This window comes from Limulus polyphemus, unplaced genomic scaffold (genome assembly GCF_000517525.1).
Source record: "Limulus polyphemus unplaced genomic scaffold, Limulus_polyphemus-2.1.2 Scaffold37, whole genome shotgun sequence".
Classification (NCBI taxonomy): Eukaryota; Metazoa; Arthropoda; class Merostomata; order Xiphosura; family Limulidae; genus Limulus; species Limulus polyphemus.
In genome coordinates, this window is record NW_013665647.1 from 1,442,979 (window position 1) to 1,451,962 (window position 8,984).

Consider the following 8,984-nt stretch of genomic DNA (forward strand, 5'->3'; position numbering starts at 1 on the left):
GTGAAAAACAATTATATGTTTTGTAAACGTTATGGCTAGAAAACTGTGAAAAACAATTATATGTTTTGTAAACGTTATGGCTAGAAAACTGTGAAAAACAATTATATGTTTTGTAAACGTAATGGCTAGAAAACTGCTAGTGGTGTTTAAAAACGTGACGTCTAAAAGCAGAATTTCTCACCCAGTTTACAACCCAATACTGCCATGTTAAAGAAGGATAGTAACACACTGATATTTTATTATAGTATTGTTTGTAGCTATTTCCAAACCTTATTACTGGAAAGTGTTTTCGTAATTGCTTTGAACAAAAGAAAGAAATTAACATCAATGACGTATGTTTTGATAGCCAACTTTTCGTTTAACTTTAGCCCAGAAACTAATTTTACAAACAAAACATGCATTTAGGTACCGTTCTGAGAAAGCACAAAAAGCGTCAAAATAAATGTATATCTTTAAAACACGCGATGATACACATAGAACCAGCACTTCTTTTAGCACTCAAATTACATACTTATTTCCATACATTCATACAGGTGTGGTCAATATATTAGATCATAGTAATTTAATTATTTTTTACCTTATACAACACCCATTAAAGAAATGACCAAAAATATTGGGGGAAATTACTAATTATATATGTAAAATACACGGCGGGGGCAATCAGTAATTAATAGGATTAATTGTATAAATAGTTCAGTAAAATATGCTTTAAAAGTCCAAGAGGTTATATGGACCCCCATCGGTAATTTTAGAGTTAAAACTACCTCAAGCACTGAATCAAAATTCAAAATACAGTTGCAGAAAAACATATACATATTCTAAAAATATAACAACTCTTGTTAATACAATGACCTGTGTAAACATATATATATAAATGTTTATGTGCATATATAAGTATTCGTACTTGGCCTAGTTTAGATTGCATAACACTGAAAAGCATTCGATCCGAATATAAATGTAATAACAAACATGTCAAGCTTCATTTAATACAGCCAGAATGGTATTCCTGCTGTTGTTGAAATTATCCAGTTTGCCCAATGACACTAGAAAAATAATAGAATAATGCCTTTATGAGTAGCTAGTTTTACTTTTAAATTATGAAAGATATATGTGTGAATGATATATTCTTACCTGGTGTAGAACCCCACGCCTTTTATTTATTGTTTTCATTACTTATTTGTACAGACGTCTCATATAGTGGCGTTCACTGTCTAGTAATCAGGCGTGATGTTTGCTAAACTTACGTATAGTGGCGTTCACTGTCTAGTAACCAGGCGTGATGTTTGCTAAACTTACGTACAGTGACGTTTACTGTTTAATAATCAAGTGTGATGTTTGATAAACTTAGTTACTCAACTTCTGAAAACCTTTAATTTCAGCGATTTGTTTTATGTTTGGATTTAGTTTTGCATGCGACAAATTGTGCACAGTCGTATATATACTTTGTGCATTGAGAATTGTTCTATGGTGTTCCAGAACAATAAATCTTGTAAGTCTAACAACGAACTCGCCTGTCATAAATTAGACTGTTCTCTTAGTATCATTCTATTTCAGGCCTACTTTGTAATATGCTATAAACTGGCTACAGTGTATCTGTGTAAAGGCAGGTGGCGCCTAGATAACAGATGTCTTCAGCTTCTTGCAGCTGTTTAAAGGAACACTGGCCATGTGTTTATCGAAAGAAGATTCAAGTAAACATACTAACTGTTGCATACCAATCAAGGATGAAACGTGTATATACAGCTGGTAGTTTTACATTTGAAGTTTTCATATAATTTCTATGGAATAAAAAATAATATTTTTACCAACTGCACAAAAACAACAACATTGAACTGAGAATAAAACTTTCCCATAAAGTTAAAAATGAAGGCAGTACATTTAAACAGAACAAAGAAACTAAAATCATCGTTCTAATTACGCATACTCCATGCCCCCAGTGGCACACCGGTATGTCTGCGGACTTACAATGCTAGAAAGCGGGTTTCGATACCCGTGGTGGGCAGAGCACAGATAGCCCATTGTGTAGCTTTGTGCTTAATTCCAAACAAACAAATCATACTCCATAGCTTATTTACACAGGGAGAAATAAAGCATGCATTAAAATGTTATAATGAAATTATTATTAAACTTTACTAAACAATTTAGCAAGACTAAACACAATCAAATTGATTTTCTTAAGCAGGCAAGTCATTATTTATCGAGCTAACTGAAGTTACTCTCGACAAAATAATGTTCTTATACCTGATTTGTAAATGAGTTTTAATGGAAACCTCCCCAACTCTTAAACTTTAGAAAGCAGCTATCAGCCTATTTATGCTTGAACTATAATTGTTATTGGTCATTCCCTACAAAATCCGTCTGGGAGTGGCATGAAGTGCTTTTGAGTTTGAGTATGTCAGTTAACTTCAATAAACTTAAGTTTATCTTGCACTCAACTTATTCGCCTCAAATATTCGCCAGACAAAAAATATTTGTTTGGACTTGAAAAATCAACAAAGTGTAGTCTCAAAGTTTCGTCACAGCTTTTACAAAAGCATTCATGCAAATTATTTAAGACAAGGCATAAACTAATAAGTAACGAGCACTGTTTGAACAGTAAGCTCATGTGTAAAAAAGAAAAATTTATTCACACTCTTAACTTACTTAGTTGACTCTCCTATCAGGAAGACACAGTAATGAAAAACGGGAGTGTACAGGAAAAGACAACAAGAAAAAAAGGGGGGTATACAAAGCAACCTAATGAACTCAGCTCTATAATCAGATGTAAAATTTTTAATTGGAAAACATAGTTCGAGACGCTATATATCTTATTTCTCTAAAAGGTTGTTGTTTGTTATTAAACACAAAGCTACACAACGGACTATCTGTGCTCTGCCCACCACGGGTATCAAAACCCGGTTTCTAGCGGTATAAGTCCGCAGATATGCCGCTATGCCACTGGGGGACTTCTCTAAAAGGAAAATTAATTCAGAGCTGTACTACTTACTCTGTGATAAATGTTTCTTCGTGCACAAAAAAGTTTTTAATGAAATCAATAAAAATGGTACTTGTCTGTTTTTGTGATATAAAATCTTACAGTTCATTCCAAAACTTTATTTCTGCAAAAATGAAAAAAAAAAAATTTGTTTGAATCGTGAATTATTTAGTTTATTTGATGTTATGCACAAAGCTGCACAATAAGGTATTGGTGCCGTGTCCACCACAGGCAGCGAAACTCGAATTTTAGCGCTGTAATCGCGCAGGCTTACCGCTGAGACACTTAAGAGCTGATTCGTGTAAGAATGTTTTGTTAGATTAAAAGAAAAATATTATTGTATTAATGAATGCTTTTCTGCATCTTAAAAAGTTAAATATGCTGTACTATGTTTTTAAACGTATTAATAATTTTCAGGATTAAAGTTCCTTATTAAAAGTAAAAGGTACTTTCTGTTAGCTCAGAGCAGTCATAATAGGTATAACGTATATGTATATAAAATATAGTGTTGAGTATGTGACAGAGAAGTCATTTGAATGCTTTGTCTTGTACGTCTTGCCTCTTGCACGTTCACATACACTAAACTAAATACATTTCGAAAAATTACATTTAAGTGTATTCTTATAAAAATCGATATTTTGTTAGGTGTGCACGTTTCTCTTGTCCTCTGTTGAGAATGCACGATTGTTTCGGCACATCATGCGCATGGCACCCGCCCTGGAAAGACATAAGTCATTCGTTTTGTGAGTGGATAATTTGTTAACGTACTCTTTTGTGGTAATCTCGATTTTCTGTATTATTTCTCTACATTTGTAGATGGATGTTTTTGGCGGAGAGAAAGTGTTAGAGCTTAGAAGCTGGAAATACACGGCTTTCCCTTTTTCTCCTTTTTGTTTCTCTGTATGTGTATCCAAATCCAAAGTGAAATGACGTTAGCAGATTATCAAACAAGTGGTCTATACACTAAGCAATTGAACAATAATGTCGTGGATGGTCACCTAGGCAACTAGATCTTTAGTATTTTAGGAATTGCTAGTTCAATCTCACTGGCCTGGTATGTGAAGTTACTATTAATGACAATGCGATAAGAATCAGACATCACAGATTTCGCTTAAAACCGAGAAGACTTTCTTTAGCCATGGGGTTAACGACACGACTTTTGATGACATCACCATTCCTAGAAGCCATTTCATTAAGCGCTTGTAATCTTTAGAAATGAACCAAAGTTTACGCATATTTATCAATGATCGACTTGTTTGAAATGAACGATATGGACAGCATAATTTCGTTGAACGGAACTGTTTCGAGGTCAATTCAGTTATAATGGAGGAAGCATCATATTTATCTTACATTTTCTTTGTTTTCTACTGCTTTGCATTTTTAAAGGAATATCTTAAAGAAAACAGAGATCATGATTCAACCAGCAAAAAGTCCACGATTTTAAACACGTTAAACACCTTTGAGGTATGGGACAGAATTCCACATGCTAAGAAAACAAATACTTGTTATTAATGCACGATATTTTGATTACACCAGAGTTTTATTTTTTACCTGTTATATTTTGATAAATCTTAATACGTGTATTTTAAAGTTGTCTTGCTCTTTTAATGAATCTGTGCACGAAATCAGCTCAATTTTTTTACTTTCAGAAATAACATAAAAGTTGATCATCCTGTGTAATAATTATAGATCCGATTCTTGAGAAGTTAATGGTATGATATCACAAATAACATACAACCTATATTTTTTATGATACAGTATTTATGCTTTCCTTGTCTGCAATATGATGTTGTGTTTTTTCTACATATAACGTTAATTACTGGGTCACATCTGACACATATATGTGTTGTTGGTAACTGTGGAAGATTTCTATCTCTCAATACTACACATATACATTTCCTTATCGAAACAGCTTGAATTACATTGACCATTGCAAAACCATGATCCCCTAGTGGCACATCGGTATGTCTGTGGACTTAACAACGCTTGAAATAGGGTTTCGATACCCGTGGTGGGCAGAGTACAGATAGCCCGTTGTGCAGCTTTGTGCTTAACTTCAAACAAACTAAACAGCAAAAGTTTAATATTAACGTGCCTACAATTTGGGGTGTCTAAAACGAATTACTTAATTAATGTTTCGTTTGATGCTTTATTCTTCAGATTTTATTACTTTATTTTTATTACATTACTTACAAAAGACAGCAAATAGCCCACGTACTCCTCTTCTAGCCATTGAACCCATTCAAGTTTTCAAAAACTTGAAAATTCCCTTAAATTTATTTGATTTTCAACTGTTGTCGGAACACCAATTGTTTAACAAACTATTACATGTATCTGCTTTTTATTAAGCATTTCAATTCGTAAAATTGGCTTCTTTCACGATAATAAACTGAAGGGTGAGAACATTAAATACAGAGTGAAGCCGTTCGAAAATAATAATAGCTTTAACCATGCAGGAAAAAAGATTATAAATTATTAGTCATGTGGAATTCAAGTATCATAATATTACAAACTATCATCAAATACTAGGTTCAACAGCATTTATTTTAAAATTTGGTGCCCGAAATCTAAAACAAAAAAATAAGTCCAAGTACTCAAAGGCTACTCAAACTACGCATCTGATTAAATATCTACAAAATGATTTTACTGCTCAAAACTATGTCAAACCCAGTTTTTTACGAAACATTTCTGAAAAGTTAAGAATAAAATTGCGGACTAACACACAATTACGAAACTTGAAATATGCGAAATAATATTTAGCTTTAAAACAATAATTAATTGTTTCTTTTTAACAATGGTAAGTCTTTGGGCTCATAGCGCTAAAAATTGGGTTTAGATATCCGCAATTTGTGCTTTACGGCAAACATCAACAATGGTAAAAATCTTATGTCTCACTAACTTAACTTTATATTTGTTAAAGAATTGATAAGAATAAAGGAACTCATGTGAACAATACAGGTATGTGTGCATAAAACAGACTTTCAGACGAAATGTGAGGCTTATGAATAGTGGTAAAATCTGATAGTAGACAATATATGCCCCTCCCCCATCTGTATTTAGTACTCCAGCTCATTTGCTTATTTATTATGTGCAACAATTTTTCATTTTTACCTCGTTGTGTGATTTCTTTAAATATCATTGTACGTAAGGAGATTCTAGTTTCTAGCTCTCTTTCCTTTATATCAGTGATCACCAGTAGGCGGCCAACGATTCACGTCAATCCTGAGACGTGGCCCACATAACTATCAGGATATTGCAAGAGTAAAGAAATCTGTACTTGTGGAATAATGTATTCCCCAACAAGCTCAGACCCGGCGTTTGGACTTATGGTCATCATCTGAAGTGGTTCAATGCAGGTAAAATTATTAGATACCCATGGACCCAAAAATAATGTGATGTGTAAATAGTTTACCAATTGCGTTTAACAAGTCAATGGGGTTCGAGCCTTACTGGTGATTCTACCATTAATGTATAGTAAGATATCACTTAGTGATTTTCTCTCCCTCGTTATTTTATGTAGCTCACAAACTTAAGATTGATCACAGTTTCGGAAACACTTAGTGATTTTCTCTCCCTCGTTATTTTATGTAGCTCACAAACTTAAGATTGATCACAGTTTCGGAAACACTTAGTGATTTTCTCTCCCTCGTTATTTTATGTAGCTCACAAACTTAAGTTTGATCACAGTTTCGGAAACAATCGAAGATAATTATTAACAAATGTTACTGAAACTTTGTGAATAACTTTTGAATAAAATTCGATCTTATTTCTTAGTATACAAAATCGGTTTCCTGAAAAATAAATCACTTTACGTTGGTATTCCAGTTTGAACAGAATGACGAAGCCAAGCATCGTTGACATTATTGATGAAAAAAATGATGTTGAAATTTACACTCGAAATAGTTTTGTAAATAAAAAAATATGCCTACACAATACGTCTCAAACATTATTCTGACACGTTAGAATTTTTATGCAAAGTTACCGAATGTGAACAAATTTTAGTGGACACACTGGTATATATTTACGATATTAAATAAAAGACACTCTCATTTTGCTACAAATTGCTCTCTTGTTGCGTTTTGAATGATTTGTTATTTCTTATACAATACATCTTGTCTTCTATAAACCCAGGTGCCATCACTGACAAACATCACAGTGACCAATCCCCTCCAATAAAGTATAATGAAGCCACAAGTAACACAACACATTTGTTTGTTGCATGATTATTGAATCTGCCTTACATTGTAAATGTCACCACCATTATCAATGAACGTGTAACATATATTTGAAACTGATTTAGTATCTGGAGGATCTTTGTTAAATGTTCGTACTGAGCACAATATAATTAATTGTGTGAATATATGCGAAAACATACTATATAAATTTAATAATTGATAATATTTACTTGTATAATTACAGGTTAAATATATACTGTACTGAAAAACTTCCAGCGCTTCCATAAAATATGCACTTTTCTAAGTAATATTTGTCCTCCTCTACGATTTCACGTTCGGTCTTTCTCAAGGCTGGATGATATTTCATTTTTATTATTAGTCAACGTTCAAGTGTGAAAGAAACCTGATTCCAGAAGTTTATCTCATTTCTTGTCCTCATGTAACATTTCTTGCCGTTTATATGGGAAAACCTTTGCCCTAATGGTTTAGGTTTTAAATCACCCTTTGCAGCTCAAATTGTGAATGTAACATGCAAATATTTTATCGGTAACAGCTAATTAAAAAGATTATCCCACAGTAGAAATAAAAGTTCAAATTTTTTATACCTTGTAGACTTGTATACTTGTTGGTATATCTGTTAGTTTTTAAGCGCAAAATTACACAATGGGCTATCTGTGCTCTGCTAACCGCGAGATCGAAACTCGATTCTTAACGTTATAAGCCTTCGGGCTTACCAGTGAGTCTGTGGGGGGGGGGAGGAGCAGATATCTTAGTAAATAAGAGTGCTGACAAGCAACATACTATTACTATAGATAATTATATATGAGATGATATCAAAATAATTTCGGTAAAGTCTTCAGGACAACAATTGGTATACATAGTACAACTGCTATTTAAACTTCTAGACTCAAAGTGAGCTTACCTCGACGCTGGAATCGTTGGGGATGATAACAAATGCTGTAGCTGTGTTTCTTTAGTACTACTATCTTCCTTGTGAAATGTGGTACCTGCTATCTAACTCGTTATGCTGCTGCCCCACAGTGGACTGCGCGCACCCTATTTGCAAGAGTTCATCTGCGCAAAACTACATTTCCCTACGTTAGTTGCCATAGTAACGAGATATAAGGGTGTACGTTGTACAAACCAAAGTAAATGTCCAAGTGGTCGAATTTACAAGTGATATGGAAAGAATCAAAGTTCACAAAATGTTTTTGGTCAGAAATATTTGTCAGGTAAGTCGTTTTACAGATTCACTTAAAAGTGTGATACCATCAGAACTTAATCACTGTATCTTGAAACACCAGCACTAATCCAGATGTGATTAGGAGAAAATAAACGTCATATTAGCTTTGCCTCTAAAAACGTAACATTTTCCTGACTAGCTTTTACAGTTCAGTATGGTAAAGAAAAACGAAACAAATTCGAATTATGTGCTTCTTTCTAAAAAACATAAGACTGAGGATAGGATGACACAGCGACTCATGAAGCCAGTGTATCTGGGGAGTAACAGTTGTAATGGTTTCCTGTTGACTTCCTGAACGGATTGTTTGTTTATTTCTTTTATAACACAAAATTACACAACAAGCTATCTGTGTTGTACGCATCACGGGTATCGAAACTCAGTTTTTAGTGTTATAAGCTCACAGACTTACCACTGAGTTACTGGGGGAGGGGGGTCAGTCCTTGTACGGCATACCTTGCTCAACGGGATACGAACCTCGAACCCACGATTCACTGTTAGTATTTACTACTCTCAATAACATATTGTGTAACTTGGCTCTTAAAGGAACTAAAATTATTTAAATGCTGTCAACTAGTAAAAGATAGATTTTGGT

At 33.6% G+C, this 8,984-nt stretch overlaps 1 protein-coding gene across 1 annotated transcript in view; it reads right to left on the bottom strand.

Moving 5' to 3' along the window:
• The window catches only part of LOC106461216 (potassium voltage-gated channel subfamily H member 8-like), a 132,571-nt gene extending 124,437 nt beyond the window's left edge, over positions 1 to 8,134 (bottom strand). Inside the window, exon 1 of the mRNA XM_022388329.1 lies at positions 8,072 to 8,134. The gene's annotated coding sequence lies outside the window, so the exon portion shown is untranslated. The remainder of the gene's footprint in view (positions 1 to 8,071) is intronic.
• Between the last annotated feature and the right edge of the window lie 850 nt (positions 8,135 to 8,984).